The sequence below is a fragment of the Terrapene carolina genome, unplaced genomic scaffold (assembly GCF_002925995.2).
Source record: "Terrapene carolina triunguis isolate 2854851 unplaced genomic scaffold, T_m_triunguis-2.0 Scaffold211, whole genome shotgun sequence".
Taxonomy (NCBI): domain Eukaryota; kingdom Metazoa; phylum Chordata; order Testudines; family Emydidae; genus Terrapene; species Terrapene triunguis.
The window spans coordinates 40,148,291-40,168,426 of NW_020664562.1; the positions used below are offsets into that span (position 1 = coordinate 40,148,291).

At 37.9% G+C, this 20,136-nt stretch overlaps 1 protein-coding gene across 6 annotated transcripts in view; it reads right to left on the reverse strand.

Annotated features, from left to right (window-relative positions):
• Window positions 1-20,136, reverse strand: part of LOC113407395 (nuclear factor 1 A-type) — a 301,659-nt gene that overhangs the window by 179,390 nt on the left and 102,133 nt on the right. The gene's annotated exons all lie outside the window — the stretch shown is intronic.

A 20,136-nucleotide genomic window follows, 5' to 3' on the forward strand; every position in this document is an offset into this window, starting at 1 on the left:
TTTTTAAACTCCTGAAAGTACCAAACATGCTAGCTTTTATTCACATACAAAACTAAAACCACTTCCAGGGAGAAACACACATCACAATATGCAAGAAGTAACCACAGCACAATTCCTATTTACATAAAGGATCCAGGCATTTGAGGTGCATATTAACAAGTGTCTTCTGCCACTACCATCACCTATGAGCTAAGCTTAGGCAATGTCCAGCCTTCATTCCAGCTTTCCTCATTAGTGTAGTTTTAAGCAGACACTTGGCTTTACTGACTATAATTTTATTTTTGAATATTCCCTTCACTTACAATTTAAAAAAGAAGTTCTATTGGAAATGAGAGTTCAAAAACTTCACTTGAGTGATCCATTAACACAAAAGCACCTGGTATGCATTACAACGCAAATATCTGTTTAATCATTGGTGTTGAAGCACAGGTGCCCATACTATTCATGGTGTAAATACTTCATTAAACATTCACAACAGCTTTGGGGAAAGCCCTAAAGTACATGCTTAATTCTAGCATGTGCTTACGTCTCATAGGTCAATGAGCAAAAGTCCACAGCAAAGGTAAATTCCAGTCAAACTGAAGTCAATGGGACTTAAACATATATTTAAAGTTAGGTATATGCTCAAGTGCTTTGCTGAACTTGGGTCTCAAATAGTAAAAACCAAGTTGGACATGAAGAAACACCCTCCTCGGTTATAAAAAAACATGAATTCTGACTATAACTTGCTTGCCCATTTTCTATTAAAAATGCTTTTTGTGTCAAAAATAGGACACTGGAATATCTGAACAGTGATCTAATCTAAATCACAAAATTAATTTTACTTTGATGGACTTTAACCGGGGTTGCTCAGAATTAAAACACTGTTCTAAAAAGGGAGCAAGCGTAACTCAGTTACATCCGGTTGATTGGATTGTTTTTTTGTTTTTTTTTAAGGAGGTCCTTGCCATCTTGGAAAATCTTACCCTAATCTAATCTCTCTGTGGTACATTTTTCTATAGCGTCCATCACTGTAATATCTAAAATGATATTTTAATGTTTTTATTCAACAGGATGTCTTAATAAGAAGCCTTTGAAAGGCAAATGTGTGGTCTAATAGTGTTAGCATGGTCTAGTGATCTGAGCCTTATGCTATTAATCTGTGAGAGAATGGATGATGATTTTATAGCTAAAGCATTGGAATAGGACTCAGGAGATTTGGGTTTTAAATCCACAATTTGACACAGACTTTGTGTGTGACCTTGGGTAAATCACTTAACCTCTCTGTGCCTTAGTTCTGTAATATGGGGCTAATAATACTTCCTGTCTCCTATTCTTTGACTGTCTTGTCTGTTTAGATTATAAAATCTTCAGGGCAGGAAATGTCTCTTACTGTGTATTTTTACAGTGCCAAGGCACAGTGCAGCCCTCATCTCAGCCAGGGCCCCTAAGAGCTACCATAATATCGATAATGTATATTGATAGAACCTCTCTGCCTCAGTTTCTCTAACTGTGATGTGGCGATAGTTGCCTGTTACACATGTATGTTGTGAAGATTAATTAATTACTTAGTGTTTGTAAAAGAACATGGAAGATGAAAAGTGCTATATAAATGCCAAGATTTATTATTATGATCATTAGCAGTCAAGAGTAAGAATTAGGGGGAGAAAAATGACTTTCCCAAAAAGTGCATGCTGCGGGACAGAATGAGATGACCTTGGTGCCATCCTTTCCTTCATCTTCCTCATCCCCTTCCTCATTGGCAAGGAGAACCACTTAGCGTTTTATTAGAACATCCCTACGCCAAGTTGGATAAGCTCCAGACAACTCTGTCCTCCTCCAAGGGCAACATTTGAAGTACTCTCAGCAAACTAGGATGGCCTATGGATGAAGGAAGGAGGTGGGACAAGCAGATCAATGATTGCTGTTTGTAAGATGCACTATTAGACAAGTCTTTTGGCAGATGGAAAATTAAGAACTTTATTTGGTAGAGTGGATTGCAGATTATGGAGAATCAAGTGAAGGCCAAACTTCTGTGTCTTGGATTTCTCTGCTGAGAAGCAAGGTGCATATACCACTGTATTTTGAAATAAAGCCTTGGCAAGAGTCCTCAATATTAATATGGAGGACAAATCCTTTTCTCTTTATGTATCTTTATGATACAGGTAAAAAGGAACAGTGGTATGGATGAACCTGGAGGTACTCTGATGTGCTTTCAGCTAATACAAAATAGATATGGGCCCAAACCAAACCCCAAATCAAATCACACCCAACCTTTGAGAATACTAAAAATCTGAATTCAGATCTGATTGGAATTTGCAAACAACCCCTGGACCAGATCCTCACTGAAGTCAATGGAGCTACACCAATTTACATCTTAAGGATCCAGCTGTCTATCTTTAGAGTGGGTCAAATCAAACTCCTCCTCACAGCACTGAGTTTTGAGTTTTTTGAAATCTGGATCTACATCTGAATTTTGCACCTTGAACACAGGTGAGAGAGAGAGAGAGAGAGAGAGAGACTGCTGAGTGTTGCAAGGAAAAATCCAAAGATTCTCTTGATTCTCTAAGAAGGGAATAGAATTACCTGTTCCTAGCAGTTGACAGGTTTCAAAGTGGGTAGCCGTGTTAGTCTGTATCAGCAAAAACAACAAGGAGTCCTTGCAGCACCTTAGAGACTAACACATTTATTTGGGTATAAGCTTTTGTGATCTAAAACCCACTTCATCAGATGCATGGAGTGGAAAATACAGTAGGCAGGTATAAATACTCAGCACATGAAAAGTTGGGAGTTACCTTATTAAGTGTGTGTGGGTCAACTCCCATCTTTTCATGTGCTGTGTATTTATACCTGCCTACTGTATTTTCCACTCTATGCATCTGATGAAGTGGGTTTTAGCCCACGAAAGCTTATGCCCAAATAAAATTGTTAGTCTCTAAGGTGCCGCAAGGACTCCTTGTTGTTTTTGCTGTTCCTAGATGTAAACACTAGTGGTCTGGTGAAACTCAGTGATTTAGCCTGACTTTTGTTTTCGTTTGGGGATTTGTTTAAACTGAAAACTCAATGTGAAATTCAAGGTGTACAAGCCACACAAATCAAAATGAAAGAAAAGGTTTGAATGAGACAGTGCAAATCAAAATCACAGAGCTGCACAGAGTTTAGGTCTTTTGCTAAAGAAAACTGATATAGCCAGGTTATACCCTACCAAACTGAGGCTCAGATAACTGACACCCAATATATTCTGAGACAATATGGGGAAATTTTCCTAGAGATAAGACTGGTTGTCACTAAGAGGACCCAGGTAGTGAAGATTCAAATGAGCCATTCTTGTTAGTAACTGTGAAAATGTCTTGAAAACAGTCTCTCAATTAATGTACTCCTTCTGTGGCTAAATTGCCTGTTCACCCCGAACTCCCAGTGAACTCAAAGGAAGCTGACGGCAGCCAGGCCCTGGAAGCAGCCACTCAGCTTCTAACAGCAGCTCAATCTGTGTCTATTTAATGTTGTTGGCAGATCAGTCATATAGTTGTATCAATGTTCATTTCTGAATTGTATTAGAGCAGCTGTTTCCATTAGAATGTAGTGTGAATAACAAACTTCACCCTTCACTAGAGTTGCAAGTGTATGCCTTGGAATGTGGAACATTTTTGCTGTTAACCATCACCCTCTGTCTTCTTTTCCCTTTGGACTCTACAAGCTCCCTGCTTGGGCCCCAATGCTGCAAACACTACACACATGCTTAGCTTTACTCCCATGACCAGGGCTACTCAAGGTAGTAAAGTTAAGCGTGTCCATGTTTGCAGGATTGGGGCCTTGGAGACCATGGTGAATTGCACTTCATCCTTTTTTTAACAACACTCCTGGTGTTCAACTTCTCCACGTACTGTGAGCCAGAAGAGCTAAACCAATTTATACCAGCTGAGGACCTAGCCCTGTGTTTTTAAAATCTTTTACTATATATAGAACTTTGTAAAAAAAAATTAATAATAAAAAAGATATTTTTAAAATGTTCTAAAATAAACAAAATCTAGTTCAGTAAATACACAGATTTAAAACATATGGATCCAAATGATTGTTACTGTAAACACACAACACAATTTTTTACAGAATGCTTAGAACTAAAACTTTTTTAAAGATATATTTTGATTTAAATTTTGAAGTTATTTATTATAAATATTTTTCTCAAGGAAAAAACCACACATTTGTATAGCCGTTAGAAGTATGTTTCATTTTATCCTTTGTGTAAAAGTGCACATGAAAAGTGTATTTACAAAGGAAATACCAGGCCTGGAATTATTTACGTCATCACAGAGATGATAATAAATTAATGCACGGTTGTGTGTGTATACACGTCATATGCACAAAATAAAGGGCCAGTTCCTCCATCTCTTACTCACACAAGCTGTCATATTGGATTCACTGGCATTTCTCATAGGAGTAATTAAGGAGAGCAGGATTTGGCCAAATGTTCTCACATCACAGCGTTGTTTGCTAAAATTGGGCTTTTTCCTAAAAACCAAATGAAAAAAGCCTTTAAACACATTTATTTAAAACCATTACCTAAAGGCAATGGAAATTGCAAGTTCTCAATTCCTACCAGGGTTGGGCCTTAAATGTTTTAGGGGCTGCTCCAGCACGTACTGAAATCAATGGAAGTTTGACCATTGACTGTTAAAAGCAGAATCTGGCCCTCGGAGCTCATCTACCTTTTCCTCTGAAACGAAGCAGTGTTCAGGAGGCCAAGGCTCCAGGCTTTTGGTAACATTCCCAAACATATGGGAAAGTATGGCTTTATAAAGCTGCATTTAACAGATGTTTAAAGAAAGACAACTAACAGATCCAAAATGTACTAATGAGGAAAAAAGACAATGTACATAAATTCAACTGCATGACTCTTTATAGCACTATCGATGCCCCGGAGACAAAATGCAAATTAGTCCACTTATTTGCAATATGACACTCTCAATTTTATATTTAATATTTTAGGTCATTACTAAAACTGATTTTCTTTTGAGATGATTTCTTCTGGCAACTAAATGGAAGAAGATTTACGCAGTATGAAGCACATTATACTTTGTCAGCTCATAGAGTAATAAAAAAGAAAATCATGACTATCAATTACAGCTGAAAAAAAGTAACTGGAACAAACAAAACGGAACTGATTTTTGATACAAGTGTCCCAGAAATAATCTTTTTTTGTGAATTTTAAAACTTTTTAGTATAAAATGTTTAGTATAGATGGTTTTTTGGAGCCCAAAGACAAACTGTTCAGGTTAGCAAATCAACAATGTCTGCTCATTTTGTCCCAATCTTTTCAGCTTAAATATCCACAATGTGCCATTATTACTGAATCATTATCTGCCTTTAGCTCTGACAACAGCATCATACGGGCTATGAAAGGCTCCTTTCTTCTCATGATTAGTCTGTAAAACATTTCCTCATCTTACAGTGCTTTTCAGCTTCCCAGAATGCATTGCTCAATTACAGTGCTGAAATTAACTGTATGCCACTCTTATTTATTGATAAAAGAATAATCAAGTGCTCCAGCACATTGCTTACTTTGGCCACAATTTTTATATCAAGTTTCAAGTAATGCATTTTTTAACTCTTTAAAGTCTTTTATAAACTGGTAACATTTACTGGGGCCCCATGTCAATATTTTGTTGCTGTCTGCCTCAATATACCATAAAATATCATCATTTTTCTCTATGTAACCTTGTTGTAAACCAGCTCCGTGATATTTGACGCTTTTAAATGAGTCTCAGAAAGGAAGGATTTCATTTGCTTTATATATAATCAGGGCCAACAGGGATCTACAGAAATCAAGTGCCGATAACTGTTATTCACTGAAAAAAACACATATGCCTAACTTTTTTTTCTCACTTGTCTTTTGAAAGGTTATAAATCCCATACACATTTTGACAAATATAAATGGTTATGCTAAATAAAGGTATTTCAATAAATATTTTAATTAGATTATTTTAGCTTCGTAAGTACAATTAGAATGTTCTTTTTACACTTACAAAGGAGACCTATACTTAGTGTCTGTAGCATTTAGCGCAAAACACCCAATATGAGTTTATGATATTTATATGGAGAATATTTTGAAATCAGGATATGAAATGTTTTAATAGGTGAAACAACCACAGAAAAAATGTTTTAAAAACGATGGGCCTGCTTCTATGGAAGTTGATGGTAAATTTCCCGTGGACTTCAATGAAAACAGAATCAGGCCCTGAGCTTATTTCTCAGTTTTACTGAAAGAAAAAGAAATTTCTACCCGAACATTTAATTGTTCCATATGCTTAGTCGAACAGAAGAATGAAAGTAAATACACTTTTTAAACCTCAAAGATACTTGTTAATCCATGCATACATTAATCATTTATACCACATGATTATTGTTCAGTATTTGCGTAATAACAAATGGAAGGGTGTGGGGGTTATTGTTGGTTTCAGCAAACCACATTCTATTCAGGCAAAGCCAACTATTAAAGAAAGGCCTAACTTGCCAAACCAAGATAAATACATGCCATTATTATGATTACATAAAAGCCACTGCTCTCAGCATTACAATTTCTCTTATAATTGGCACTATTATAATTAAATGAATGCATATGTTTACAGTTCTTCTTTGAATGGTAAAGTGATTTAGCAATGATGGTGTCTCTAATTTCTTTTAACTGTACTGGCAGACAATCAGTGGTCTAAATACCACATTGCCACAATAAATTAGTTAAGCATCTAGTAAAATCTCCATTGCTATTGAGTTTAAATGTATTATAATAAAATAGCTAGTAACCACTTAATATGTACAGGTAGGAAAATATACAGTTATTCATATTATATAAGCAAATCAACTGCAAAAGGCTTTGCTGTAAAATACATATATTTAAAAATATTAAAATGTGAGTAGTCAAAGGTACACAAGTCCTGATTAGTGTTGCAACTTTGGTCAAATGTATAAGAGCATTGTTCCCAGGGAGGATTGCATAATTTTGCATGAAACTAGGGTGACCAGATGTCCCGATTTTATAGGGACTGTCCCGATTTTTTGGTCTTTTTCTTATATAGGTTCCTATTACCCCCTCACCCCCGTCCTGATTTTTCACACTTGCTGTCTGGTCACCCTACATGAAACAGTCTAATTCAATGCAGTATTTGTAAACTCTCAGTGTACACAAAAAGGTGTGACATAGGATATGTATGTGGCCTAAGTATTCCAAGCATTCGCCTGTACTGACGGCCTATACATTATAGTAAACTTGGGCTAGGAAAGTGAACAATAAGCTTTTTTGGATAATGAATTTCTGTTTCTATCTACTTTGGCTTCTGTATTCACCAGAATATCCAAGAACCTGGTTATAAAAGTGAGAGTGAACAAGGAGTCAAATTGTTTTAAAGCACCTTGCGCTAGCATCACATATCACTCATGGCAAATGAGAGGACAAGTGCTTCTGAAACTCTGTTATTATGATTAGACTCTCACAGTTGGAAACTTGAAACAGTTCTGTCATTTTCTAACTCCTTCAAAGTATTGTTGGGATTTCCTTGTGCTTTGTGAAGTAGCTTACCTGGAGTGGTGTATAGAAGCCCTGTAATTAAATTTCTCTCAGTAGGTTGACCAAACAGACCATAAATACACTGGACAATTTGAATTCAATCACGACTGTTTCCTGATAGTTCTCTAATTCTTGACACTCAAGCTGGCATAAGAACAACACATTTAAGAACCCACAGATGTGCTGGTTTTGGTTCAAGATTTTGATTTTGACACAAAAGTTCTGTGAAAAATCTAAATGTGCAGAACCAGGACAAGAGATGATTGAAGGAAAAGATGAATGCAATTACAGACTAGTTGAGATGTGTGTTGCAAGCAAGATGGAGGATTTTTCATGGTTGCATACCAGCATATGGACAAACAGATCAGGGGAACAAAAAAATGCTAGTTTTCCTATAAAATCAAAGGGACCCTATCACTGTAGCCTATGTAAAATGTACTGAGATTTCTGACCATTAAGTGTAGACCACCTCTCAGGGGCTCTTTGTGGAAGGTTAGGGGTTTTTTTTATTCTCTCTACTAAGCTTGGTCAGTAATTCTATTAAGAAAAATAAGACAATCGATTTATAAGGTTTGGGTTTAATAAATAAAACATTGAAAATATTTGGGTAGACCTTGACTCAGATTATTTTTTTACCAGATGTTTTATAAAGTATATGTTGCCTGTATTGTTATTCTGGCTGTTGCCATGTATGTGGCAACATTTTCAGGTCCAGATTTTTCCAGCTGTAGTAGTGATACAGTGAGGGATACAAGTCTGGACCCTGTCAGCACTGTGCCCAAATTACTCTCTCCCATAATAAAACACCCTACCATAAAGCCAATGAGTAAGAAGGTGGAGCTAATCCTTCTGGCAAAGGAAGAATCTACAGGCTTTTAAAAATGGATATGGTCATTTCGCTATATTGTGTTTTATGAACGACATATTAACCATGCTACCAATTAGTTCACCCTTAGAAACATCTAATTTGTACAGATCTCCTGTCTTTCCTACACTTGAACTGACCTTTTCATACTTTTTTTTGCCATGATGATAAAACACATCTATAAGCTATGAAAGAGGGTAGCACTGAACATCTATTCAAATGTTGTAAATTTAAAAATAAACAAAAATCTAAACTACCTGCTCAACCACATTTAGAAAAATGTGGACAATAAGCACACAACCCTGACTGGACACACGGGACCAGAGCCCCAGCAGATGTAACCCTCAGCTTAGCTCCATTCACTTCAGTGGACTACATCATTTTACAACAGCTGTGGATCCGGGTTAGACTATGTACACAGTATTAGCCCAGTGGAGGTCAATGCTCCAGTTTGTAGCTTGATCCTGTAAGGTGCTGAGTGACTTCAGTTCCTATTGACTTCAACACTTGGCAGGAGGCACTCAGCACCATGCAGGATCAGGGTCTTTCTGATTTGCCCAATAAGGCATATAGGCTGATATTTCTACCTATTCCTAAATGGTCTGTGTTTTCTTCAGGTACCAGAATGGGAAAGTTAGTTCTAAGAAAAATAATAACCTATTTGGCCATAAGATCCCAGGACTACGGCTCACAGGAATTAAAGATGTAGGCAGCTACAACAGCAGACTGGGCAGGCACAGAAGTCGAGCTCTTACAAAGCATATGGAGGTAGAATTACAGGGTCAGATTTTCAAAAGCACCGTCAATTCTACAATTTTTTGCATTTAAAATTTGATATATGCAAAAATTTGGCTAAAGACAAATCTATACGCAAAAGCTTAGATGCATGCACAATTTTAGAGGCTGGGTGGAGTTTACTTTGAAAATGTGTCCAGCAAAAGTTTAAGGTGTTTGCTTGATTATTAACATTGTCTCCTCTTATACCAGTCAGTTACAAGGTATGAAATCACTAGGTATTTTTGGTGGCCTCTCAATCATGTCAAAGATCATAAGACAAGCAGATGGTGTACATCTGGGCTTACCCAGCAGCAAGGAGGCACAGGTAGATAATAAAGATTGAAATAAATATACATCATTCATTTAGGACCTGTGGAACTGGATTATTCCCATTGTTCTATTTACTTCTCTGAACCAGAATGATCTAGCCAGGAAAACAAACAGGAAACTGGGCTGAGAAGCCTTGCAACATCTCGTGCACAAAACTAACTTACTCCAATCCACTTTGCTGCCTAGGTTGACTCAGTGAGGAGTCGAGAACCAAGACGTTAATGAACCTGTTTTGCAGGAAGGCAGTCATGAGGCACTTTTCTGGGATTTCAGTGGGAAACAGGACAAGCGGCCAGGTTCTCAGAGGGCGTAAATCAGTGTATCTCTATTCACTTACATGGAGCTGCATCAATTTACATCAGCTGAGCACCTGCCCCAACCTCTTTAACAACATTTAGATTTGTAAACATTTAGATTTTGTATCAACAAAAAATTATGGGCCAAATTCTGCCTTCAAATACAGGCCTACAACTCTCACTGGCTTCAAGAGCTGTCCTGCACACTTATGTAAGAGCAAAAGCTAGCCCTCGGTTTGGACTTTCAAAAAACCATTGAAGTGTTTATCACTGTTAGGTTGGTTTTTGTTTGCTTGTTTTTTGTAGTAGTGTCACAAACTTGTAGGAGATTAGAAATATCAATAGCAAGTACTTTCTGCTAGCTTGCTATGAAAATGGAGGGGCTTGACTATACTGGATGAAATTCTGTTGATTTATTATTAATGCATATTTTAATTATGTTAGACAAGAAACGGGTCTAACTTTAACCTTTCTTTTAGTAGAAGAAGATCATCCTGGGACAAAGCAAGGGTCAGCTCCTGCTCCCGCTGCTGTCTACAGGGATTGTGACATTGACTTCAATGGCAGGAGAACTGGGCTCTGAGCTAACATTGATAATACTGCACAAGCAGTGATTGCATGGAAACTTTCTCCATTTAAATTTTCCATGGATGGTAGCTGTGCTATGAATTCTTTTAAGTGCTATGTGCTATGAACATTTTCACATTTCCTTGTAAGATATTTAGGTTCTGTCACAAAAAAATTGAAAAGACACAAATATTCTCACAAATATTCTTTCATCAATACATATTATAACACTTTAAAAATATTGTGTGAAAAGGGTTTTCACAGAGTTAAGAAACTGAAGAATTCCTCAATTCACAAGTACAGGTACTTTAGTGAAAATGCCAGTTCCTGTGAACCGAGGATGCCAGACATGTTGTAGTATTGCCTAGTGTTAACCAAAAATATTTGCTAGATCTTTTACAGGCATTGGAAAGCATTATGTTATTATTAATTATTATTATTATTGTTTATTATTGAAGTTGTTATTATAAGCTCTAAGATTAAGCCAGTTTTGCAGTTAGTAATATCTTTAGGTAATAAATAAAAGAGCCCACACCACATTTACTACACAATACCAAATATCTAGGTGCCACATAGTGTAATCTTTCTTTCTTTCTGAAATGCCAAAATATCAGAGTGTTGATGACAGAGAAGAAATGTGAGTACTGTAATCATAAAAATTTTAACCCTTACCTTTCATCATCTAACAGTCATTTAATCTCAGGTCCCCCGTTTTCCTTCTACAAATATCTCCTCTACATACCAAGGTGATGAACACAGTATAAATTCCTGAATAGACTGATAAGATTTAATAAGATAGATACTTTTGTTCTACTATACTTCCAATGATAGGATTATGCTACTTAAATAACCAGATCTGTGAAAAGAACAGAAAACTCAAGACCTTTACATATGCTTTCCAAAACCATGAATGTTTAACAAATTTTACTTCACGTGAAAAATAAAATAACAAAAGGCTTGAATATACACATCTGCTTTATCAGTACATTAAAAAAAACACTCGTAGTATGTATGCTTTCATTTTTTTTACAATTATGGGTTACTTCCTCCCCAGTATTTTACTACCATATTTTTATAGGCCACATTCAGCTACCCACTGAGTTAATACCTTACTCTGGAAACAGTTTTATTCATTTTAATGGGACTACTTGCAGCGTAAGGTACTATTCAGGGGGCCAGATCCTGAGTTGTGTAAATTGGCATAATTCCTTTGCAGCTACACTGACTTACGCAGTTTGGGATCTAGCCTAATTAGGGTACGGGTGGTAGAACTGAAGTGTTTGGCAACAACCCTTTTCTGGGTGTAAATAATAATAATGCTGCGAGTGAAAGTAAATCTTTACACATCCTGTCACTACTACACGCTAGGTAAGACATGCACGAAGATTCTGGGGGTTTCAAAAAACTTCACTGTACAATAGGAATGGCCAAACTTTGCTCCCATTGATATCAACAGGAGTTTTACTATTGACATCATTTAGAGCCAGTGCAATCTCTACATGCAATTACTTAATTTAAGAGGGACAGGTGTACACTAGAAACGGCTTGCTAGTATAGTTATATCAGTACAGCTATATCAGCAAACCCTCTTTGCATAGATGAGGCTTATACCAGCAAACAAGTGCTTATACCAGTTCCCTGAGTGAAATAAACTTTACCAGCAAAAGCTCTTTCAAGCTGGTATAACTTAGTCTGCACTAGGGCTTTTGCCGGTACAGAAATGTTGCCAAAAAAAAATCACCCCCCCTAACCAAATTGCTTTACCTCCAAAGGTTTCTTGTGCAGACCTTGCCTCAGCTGAAGTGCTAATCTACAAGGTGCTGCTTTTTTTACTTTTTCTTTGGAGTTATATTATTTTTTCTTCACTTGTTAATTATAAACTCTACTTCAAAATGTTACACTTTCATAACTACAGTAAACTGACGTCAATTGGAAAACCTTAGTTTTAATCTGATCTTTAAAGTCCTGTGTGATATCACTTTTAAAAGATAACTCCACATAATAATTATTATAATCTCAGGGATATCCAGAGCTCAGCTCCCTATAGTCAATAACTAGTGAAACTGTGGCTTAATACAATTTTCAATTTTCCCCAAAGCAACATACAATCTTTTCAGATCAATTTGTAGATTACTACCCTAGAGCAAGATTACAATGTAAACAAACATTTTTTCATATCACATTAACTCACTTAATTTGCACACAGATAAAAGGACTTATATTTTTATTTAATTTTACCAATGTAGGGCCAGATCCCCAGCAGTTGTTAATTTACTCCAACTGAGGATCAGGCCTGAAATCTTTACAGTCTTCTCATAAAAAAAGAAACCAAAAAAACGACAACAAAACAGTCCTACTGTCATCTGCTGATATGATAGTGGAAGTTATTTATCCATCTAAGGCCCCGATTCTTAGCTGCACTGCAGCTGTTTTATGCCTCGTCAGAGTTAATCAGCCTTAACCTGGCAGATCCCAGGAAAGGGGAATCCCTGCATGGCATAGAGCCATTACTTCTCCTCCTGGCTGACAGATGGTGGGCATGGCCAAGGGAAAGGTCCCAGTGCCCTGGCAAATCTAGGCTGCCAGAACAGTCCTTTGGAAACATTGGCAGCCAAAGGAGATTAGAACAGTCTCTTACAAACTCATCCCTATTTTTGAGAAACCTCTTTAAGGTCTGGCCAATCCAGCGGGAACTCTTCTGGGCCCTGATCCATTTATATTCCCATACTCTGGTATTTCACTGGTCAGAGATTCCCCAGAATGGCAGCGCTTGCCAGACCACACGAGATTTGAAAGAACCTTCACAGGGGGTCCAGCAGAGTGGCTGACACAATTACTAGACCTTAAATCAGGATCTTCAACATGAAACAGGGCTTGGAGAAAATGGGAGGCAGGGAGGAACAGGATGAAACCAGAGACTGAATGAGAAGGATGGTATTGAAGACCCCTTATCCAAGCCTTTAAAAAGGCTGGGTTTTGATTCACAGAAGGGCAGTCTTACTATGAGTGAGAATGTGTTCATTCATTGCTAGGAACAGCAACATATATGAGGCCAATCACTGCTTGCCTTACTCATGAGTGCAGCCCCATTTACGTCACTGGGCAACATTTAGACCAAAGCCCCTTTTCACCACTCTTAACAGTGTAAAGGGCCCTAAAAGCAGGCATATATTCCAGATGCACCTACTTTAAGGTCTCTTCACACAGCAAGAGCTGTGTAAAAGGGACTTAGTGTAAATGAGAATCCAGGCCACCAATGCCATTAGAAGCATGAATAAAATGAGCTAATTTAATGATGCTCCTATGATACAAAAAAATTCTAGCACCATGAATGAGATAGGACATTACTGTAATTTTAAAAAAAGTGTTGAATAAACAGATTTCCCAGCCCTACACTTTTAAATATATAATTTGTAGAATATTGCTATTTTTTCTGGGAAAAATAGCCCTTTTATTATTGAGTGTTTATAACCAAACATTTTTGTGACAGAAGAGGGAGAAAGAATGGGACCTTTGAAAATACATGAGAACCATGAATACAAAGGATAGCAAGTCAGTGCCACAAAAATGTAATTTAACTGAAGAAGGATTCATATAAGTATCATCAGGGAAACACCTAAAGAGCCCTTCTGTGGACTGAATAGGGAGTTTATATACATGTGTTTCCTTAGACTCCTTGCATACGACAGTACTTTGAACTATGCCGTAGGTGTGAAATAGGAACATAAATTTGTTTATAACAAAATTATGGGACAGCCTGCACTGTATCCTGTTTTAAAAGTACACTTGGTATTCAAGGACCTTTCAGGAAGAAAATATTCATCAGTCAACTGAAGCACATCATTTTAAATCATGAATATCTCAGTAACCAGCGAATAGCCCCAAAGTGTTATGTGGCTACAAGTCACTAGCTATTAGATCAACAGTTAAATACAGTCAGGTGGGTAGTGACCATCTGATGACTGTTCAGTGGCCAAAGTGAAATGAATTTGATGTTTGCAGTCTAGTGCCCAGTAGAGAGGTTTCACAACAACAACAACAACAAAACCCCTACCTTCATGAACAGCACTAATTTACACCTTTGGTGGCAATTTCAGTAAAGACCAAGCAATGAATGAGCATGAAGACTCATATACACAATGGGCACGACATGAGGCCCCTCCAATGCAAGTGTGAGGCATGTTTGGAGGTCTCTATATGGATACTTTTAGGATACATCCATTTTTAGTCTTAATAAATCATGTTGGTTACCCTTCAAATACATATTAATATGCTGTAGTTTGTTATAAGAGCCTCTTTCACTGTTTGCTACTGTGGAGTGGACATCTGATAACATGAGGAGACAAATCTCTCAACATCAACACACTGAGATGAGCTGATGCTTGGAAATAAAAAGCAAATTGCTTGCTCATGTGATTGGCAGATTGTTTCATCAGCACAATTTTAGGTGCTTCCAGGAAATCTTGATGTTGTTTCATCTCCATTTCACCCATCACAAAATTTGCTAAAATTCAGATTAAGCGACATGCCAGGATTGCATGGAAGATCAATTTTTGTTGTTTACATAGTTTATACACAAATGTGTACTATTTATGATTTGCAGAACAATTTTTATAAATGACTTGACAGCACTTACAATGAACTTTATTGTTATGTAGCCAAAAATTAAACTATTTTTCTTATTTCCCCCCCAATTTTAGTATGTTCTCTGGATTGTGCAAGTTGATTTACCATGTTAATTTTACGCCTATGCAAATACTGGATTTCCAGTTTTTGAATATTCATATGATAAAGTTATACAGCATATTTTTCTTAAATGTTAACATTACCAAAAAGTCACCATTATTGCTAATTAATAAACTTCAAATTGATTATTTCATGAAAATTTTTATCTTAACCATTTTTAAAACCTAGGCACACAACAGATCCTAAGGCCCTAATTCACCACTGAATTACTACAGTGTTATGCCACTTTAACTCCAGAGTTACACTGGTGTAAAACTGGAGTAGCAGAAGTGGTGAATCAGGCCCTAACACAAAAAATACAGTTCACGCATTTTATTGTATTATTTATTTTTTTCCCCACTGAGCTAGCTATATTGTTTTATCCATTTGCGTGACAGGATACCTAGGAAACAGCTGAAAGAATTATTTGCAATGAATCTAAAACACACTGGATTAGAAATATGCAGACACAAAACATTTTGTTAAGCAAATAACAGAGTAGCTATCCCTTAGTCAGTGTTCAGAAACTTAACCCCTTCATGTTAATCTACTGTGCATCTAATAATTCACTGAATCAAACATTATGTATTCTGACCAATTCTTAATTTGCAGCCTTTATCTTGTGTGACCTCACATCCACTTTGTCAGTGTTCTACCCTCCTCCCTCATTCTGTCTCTATTTAATTGCATTTGTTATTACTACAAAAAATCAAAAAAGAGAACGAAATCACAAACAAGCACTTGAAACCCACAAAACCCAGGAAATTCAGAGTTGAGGCAGAAGCTCTGTACAAAATGCAATCCTTGTGCTGATGCACACACGGGGTATCAAAATAGCGTGCTCTCACATATCACACTGTTTATGCTGCAAATAAGCATTGCCGAGTGAGCTACAGGCTGTCTTAGCCTTCACTTTGAATTTCTAAGCATTCATGAGTTTAAATAAAACAATGGACATTATTTATATATGTTTTTGTGGCTTATTATTAATAAGTGAGGTACAAAACTGATGTCTTGGCTGTCTTATTAGTTACTCCTTTTCAGCTGAAATTGCCATTTGCAGCCACTCAACATTTACTGTTTCTGAGAAGCTTTTCTGTCCAACCAACTACAATCAGCAATATGTGAGACACAGCCAATAAAAGTTCAATGTGCAAACAGAAAGGGTCCAATACAGTAAAGTGGGAATTTCAAAATCACCTAGGGGAATTTAGTGCCTAGCACAAAATGAAAATCAATGGGACCTGTACACCTAAGTCCCTCGGGTGATTTCTTTTTTAAAATCCTACCCTAAATGCTTTTAGGAAAGGAATAAACAACATCCATTGTCTTTCTCCTTGTCTGCCATGCCAAATGACCTCTCATAAATCCTTGCTGGCTGTTTCTAATCATATTGTGCTTCTCTAAGTGCAATCCTGCATTATTATTATTATTATTATTAATTATCATTATTACATTGTATTTGGTAATGCCAAGAATGTACAAACACAAAAGAAAGCACTGCTCCGGTTGTAGCTCTCTTACTACATATGGCCTTCATCACTATAGCATATGAGCACCACACAATAATTCATTAATTTATCCTCACAACATTCCTCTGAGAAAGGGTAGGGTTACTATTTCCATTTTGTAGGTGGGGAATTAAGGGATTTGCCTGAAGTCACGCAGGGAGTCTATAGCAGAGCTGGAAAGTGAACCCAGATCTCCCCAGTCCAGTGCCTTAACAACAGTGAGATGGAGGGTTGAGGAACAACAAGCAATGACGGTGATAAGGTGGTGACTGGCCTCATCCACTTAATAAGAATAGGTGGGTAGAAGAGTGGGCAGATGTATACATAGATAGACGGATAGATGGATAATCCCAAATTCCCCTACAACCATGCTGCTGAAGTTACTTGTAGGCATCCAGTAGAGGTTGGTCATTGTGAGGAATGTGAATAAGCAGAAGGTGAGGGCCCTTGCACACCAGCTCAAGAAGAATGATTCATACATGGGGTGGCATTGGAGAAGGCACGACACTTACTAGAGGTGTGGACAAACAGTGAGCTGAGGCTGGCATCACATACTAGTTTCTAATAAAAATTCCCCCACGACTGATATTTAGTTAAGTATCTTTTACCCTTTGCCATTTCCCTAATGATTCCAATTTCTCTTCTTTTCAATAATGATCCATATATCCAAGTACAGAATGTGACCTGTCATCGAAAGACATTTAAAAATATTTCTTAAGACTTTACTTACTCTGTGACAGGAAACAAAATGAAGCTGTGAGGGGCTTAATTTAGGTTTCCCCAATTGACGATAAATTGAGAGAGACGAGGCTACATTGGTATGGATATGTCCAGCAGAGACCTGATAGTTACATTGGTAGGGTGGCCCTTGCAATGATGGTGGATGGAAAACAACCAAGGGATAGGACACAGACTCAGTACACCGAGCAGATATCACACGACCTTAGAGAGACCAACTTGCATAACAGCCAGTCATGAGTTTTGGGAGAAACTGCTGACCCCAAATAGGGAAGTGACAACAATGAAGAAGAAGAAGAAAAAGAGTTTACTAGTTTCTATATATCATTATCTCCATTTTACAGATGAGAAAACTGAGAGACAGGCAGGTCCCCTGGACCACACAGTAAGACAGAGGTAGAACTGGGATAAGATCTCATCAAAGCTCATTCCTCCAACAAATAGTGCTTCAACATCAAACACTGCAAAAGGCATTTAAATGTTATATTTAATATATGTGCAAGATCAGAATAGACTTTAGAAGCGTAAGAAAAGTCATACTTAGGACTCTTAATTTCCCCTCATTGTTATTAATAGCTATACTACATGAAAGTCAGCATTACATTAGGCGACATCATTGGTCACCAATGACAAGGTTTTTAATATTGCAGGACAGTCAATACACATTAAAAAAAACCAATGGGCCAGACGGTCAAATGGTGTGTATTACTGAAGTCAATGGAGCTATACCTATTTACACGTGCTGTGGATCTGACCCCTATACTATAATACATATATATGTAAAACAAAGAATGGTTATACAGTAATCACTGCTAAATAAATAGCATCTCTCTACTGTACGTTGGCACAGTATACACAAGAAGTCAGTTACTGAATCAGAATTAAGAGCATGTCTTTTGGCACTGCCTCGAAAAACTGACTATCCATAAAAATTGATCCAAATTATCTCCTTCCCTGTGCAGATGCTTGAATACAGTATATCAGAGAGGCTGTGATAGTTTTTTTTTAAAGCAAAGTTCAGATGGTGTTTTTCCTTTCACATTTCAAGGAACTTGATCAGCTCTACAGACTGACTGTAGCAGTGTGAAAGCAAAGGGGAAAAACAGAAGTTTTGTGCGCTGGTTGCTCTACAAATAATAAGAAGAAATACTTCTTGCATAATTTGCCTAGCTATATAAAGAAATTAGCTATTGCAACTAAAAGGCAAACTTCGTTTTCCTACTTATGCTGGTCTGAAGTCCTGTTTCCACTGGAAGTATCACCCTGTGGGTTTGCTGGAATGCCACGTACACCAGTCCCTTCTACTTGTCTGGTTAACATACCCTGGGTAGCATGAGCTTGGAAGCAAGTGCTCCCAGGCTCCAAGCACTAGACCTGATAGGCTCAGCACCTGCTGGGTGCCAACAAGCACTCTACCAACTGTCTCCAACGGCCACACTCCTCCAAGGGCCACCAGGCACTCTGCTCTGCTCCATCCTCACCCACTACCCTCCCAATGGCACAGGACTCATCCCTTCCTCCTGACCTCTCTCTCCAAAGCAAGTTCACACAGAGCAGGTTCATCACACTGCCCCCTGCTGACCTATGATGGCTCAGCAGATTCATCACACAAGCCAGCCCTCTGCTTTGCTGGCAAACAGTCTGGGTTCCCCTTGGAGACAGCACCAGAACAGTTTCTGAAACAACCAGAAAAGTGTATTCAGAGCCATAAAGCAAGTTCAGGTGCAAAGGGAAACCCACTTTCCCTGTGCCTACAGCCTCTGGGCCAATTACTCTTGTACTCCATATGCTCTCCTTAGTAGACTGAGAACACAAAAACGTAGTCCAAATGGCAGAGTGAAGGGGTGGAATTTTCTGTGGCTCTCACAGATCCTTCCAAGACCTGCATGTCCTTAGGCTCATATCAGTTTAAAAGAAGTCAGGGCGAGTTAACAAACTAACCTTTCACTTCTGTCATATTTATTTGCAACCTACCTTGCTTTTCTCAAAGAGGCAGGAATTTAGATGGTATGTAGGACCACACAGGTAGGGAGAAGAAGCTGGAAAAATCTTCATTCCCCAGCATCTTAGTCTCAAAATGATCATTTGGAGTGTCTAATAATGTGTGATCTTAACAGCCTACTTGAAACCTTAAGTGTGACACATTCATGTCTTGGAGGATTTAGACATCCTCCCTTGGGTGGAAACCTGCAGAAAGCCTTCTCAATACAAAACCCCTGTGTCAGATACCCAATGAAGTCTAGCTGTTGGGGTGAGGAGCCTAGCATGGTAGTTTGCTTGGACTGGGGGAGAGGTGCACCATAAAAGCTATTGAAAACATTGTAAATTGTGTTGCATCAGCTCATGTATAGAGAGCAATGTCAGGTCTTCTGCAACTGATGGAGAACATCGAGAAGGAAGTGAAAAAACAAAAAAAGAGTAAGTCCCTAAATGCGAGGCTGTCTAGGTTGTGTCCCATTAGAAGAGCGTTCTCTCTCCTTCCAAGCCTCAGACAGCCTGGACAGGACACTTTCTATCAGACAAGTTAAGACAAAAGGCTCTCACAAGCAATTTTGAAAAGTGTTTTTATTTCCTGATCCAGAACATAGAACTACTACTCAGAGTCAACTGAAACAAAGAACTTCTTTCCGCAGTGTCATTAGGGACAAGAAGTCCCACTCAGGCTCAGCATTGAAGTGATGAGCTTGGTGGAAAGAAAGAGTTATGCCTTCAGTTGTATTGAGCTACCAGTAGCATGTTTCCACAGTAGGAGTAGGATCAGTACTGAAGAGGCCTCTGCCATGCAAT